The sequence below is a fragment of the Drosophila takahashii genome, chromosome 2R (assembly GCF_030179915.1).
Source record: "Drosophila takahashii strain IR98-3 E-12201 chromosome 2R, DtakHiC1v2, whole genome shotgun sequence".
NCBI classification, from domain to species: Eukaryota; Metazoa; Arthropoda; class Insecta; order Diptera; family Drosophilidae; genus Drosophila; species Drosophila takahashii.
The window spans coordinates 8757138-8759612 of NC_091679.1; the positions used below are offsets into that span (position 1 = coordinate 8757138).

General features: G+C 31.6%; 1 long non-coding RNA gene across 1 annotated transcript; it reads left to right on the plus strand.

The window, feature by feature from the left end:
• Positions 1-263: 263 nt before the first annotated feature.
• LOC138912702 (uncharacterized) lies at positions 264-2152 on the plus strand. Its single transcript, XR_011418257.1, has 2 exons — positions 264-643; positions 710-2152. It is a non-coding gene; the product is annotated as an uncharacterized lncRNA (long non-coding RNA).
• Positions 2153-2475: the final 323 nt, after the last annotated feature.

The following is a 2475-nucleotide window of genomic DNA, read 5'->3' on the forward strand; positions in this document are numbered from 1 at the left end:
TTTTGTTCAATGTAATCATTTAAACTTAAAATAAGACTAGTTTTCAGTTTTTAGTCGTCTTAATCAAACAATATCTTTTCATTTCATTTAAATTTAAATGTTTTAATTTTGTGCATATATTTTTAAACCACGCGGCATGAATAATTTTATGCACGTATCACTTCATTAATGTATTTATGAAACCCTCATGTACATATTTGGCGCGCAAAAATTCCGTATGTATGCCGTTTGTTTACGTACATACGGCATTTTTGCGCGCCAAATACACTTTGGTTTCATAAATAAATTGATGTAGTGATGGGAACATACATACGTGCACAAAATTATATAAAAAAAAAACTGCGATTAGTTTTAACTTCACAAAACAAACAATAGAACGGCTGAATTATTAATGCTGCGTTCCGACTATTACAATTCTGAAACGAAACGATACAATGAAACGATACTACAGTGTCGCAGTCAGATTTGGCTATTTTAAATCAGAGCAATGTTTAATACCTATGTAAGTACCTTAATAATTCCAAAGGTATATAAAAATAAATACCTAGGTAAGGTAAAAGGTACTCAATTATTTGTATACCTAGGTAAGGTAAAAGGTACCACTAAATTGTACCTAGGTACGTACCTAGGTAAAAGTATCTAGGTATGTCCCAACACTGTTTAAATATTATATTTACGGAAGAAAGTTTATAATTAAAACCGACCACAGGCCCCTAGTTTGGCTTAATAATCTAAAAGAACCTAACCTAAAGCTACAGCGTTGGAAAGTGCAACTTAACGAGTTTGATTTCGACATCAATTTTATAAAAGGCAAGGAAAACGTTTTGGCAGACGGACTTAGCAGAATTGTAGAGACATCAACTGATGAGTATGACACAATTGTCCAAACAAAATTAGAAATAAATAACTTAGATATATTTATACTAGAAAACAATTTATCAAATATTACACCTAGAACAAAAACTGACGATGAAGACTTCTCGGAAGATTTAATTCATATGTTTGCTACCGAAATTGATGACTTAGCAACAGTTCACAGTGCGGATTCCTACGACCTTAATTTTATTAGTCTTACCGAAAACTGTCTTAATGTCTTTAAAATCCAACTACAAATTATAGAGGCGGAAAGAGATTCTAGTACCTTCAAAATTTTGCATAACAAGAAAATAAGACATATATTTAAAACAAGCGGCGATAAAGAGAAAATGCTAAAGTTCATGCAAGAAAAATTGCCAGAAAAAGGCCTAATCGTAATATTCTGCGAAAATTTAAGTATATATGTAAAATTTCAAGAATTATATAGACAATTTTTTTCGAATAATAAAAACCTAAAAGTTCTTAAGTCGAGCATATTACTAGAAGATATAAATGATAAAGAAAAACTGTTAAAGATTATTGAAAACGAACACATGAAAAATAATCACAGAGGCATTAATGAAGTTTATATATCTATAAGAGAAAAATACTATTACCCAAAATTACAAAAAGTTATCCAAAATTATATTAACAATTGTAAAATATGTAATTTAGCTAAATATGATAGAAAACCTGTAAAATATAATTGGAATATTACGGAAACGTCACAGAAAATAAACGATATAATACATATAGACATCTGGTTCCCTAAAAGAAATATCATGTACGTCACATCCATTGACAAAATGTCTAAATATGCAACCGCTCAACATATCAAAGATAGATCATGGATCTCTCTGCTCAACGCCATAAAATTAAGGTTTCAATACTTAGGAAAGCCAAGGAAAATTGTAACTGACAATGAAGTAGGTAAATCAAACCCAAAATACAAAGAAATTAGTAACCACAGGCAAGCTGGGAACTACTTGATATCTGATAAAGACCCAACAAAAAAAATTTATAAGGATCAGGTGAAAAGAAAATATCAATTCCAAAACGAAAATTGTGAAAATTAAAATCCTTTTGTATACATTTATTCTATTAAATAATTTAACCACATTGTCGAAACCTACGCTGGGGGAGTCATGTATACCCATACATACCCTCACTTATTAGCATAAGTTCATTACATACATAAGCTTAAACTTGAAGCTTTTGACTCCAAGCTTAAGCGAGCTAGTTGATAAGATGACTTACAACGATACGCACGCATCAATTAAAACTCTTTAAATCCAAACCTTAGTCGTTTTCATTAAACTTATTTCATACGACAAAGAAGTCGATTGAAGCGTTTTCTCGAGGACTTCTATATTCATCCTTTAGACGACAAAGAAGTAGTGACTGAGGACAGCGATCAACACCTACGCATTTGGGACACAGAAGTCTCAACTGGAAAGGCTGCGATCAACAACCCGGACGCAGAAGTCTGGGCTTGGAAAGCGTTATTTAACCTTCCATTTAACTATATCTTATAGCTCCCATAGGAACGATCGGAAAAGTTCTAGCTTCGGCGTTTTTTGAAATATTACCTTCTACTTTTGGGGATGTTATTTTTTAAAT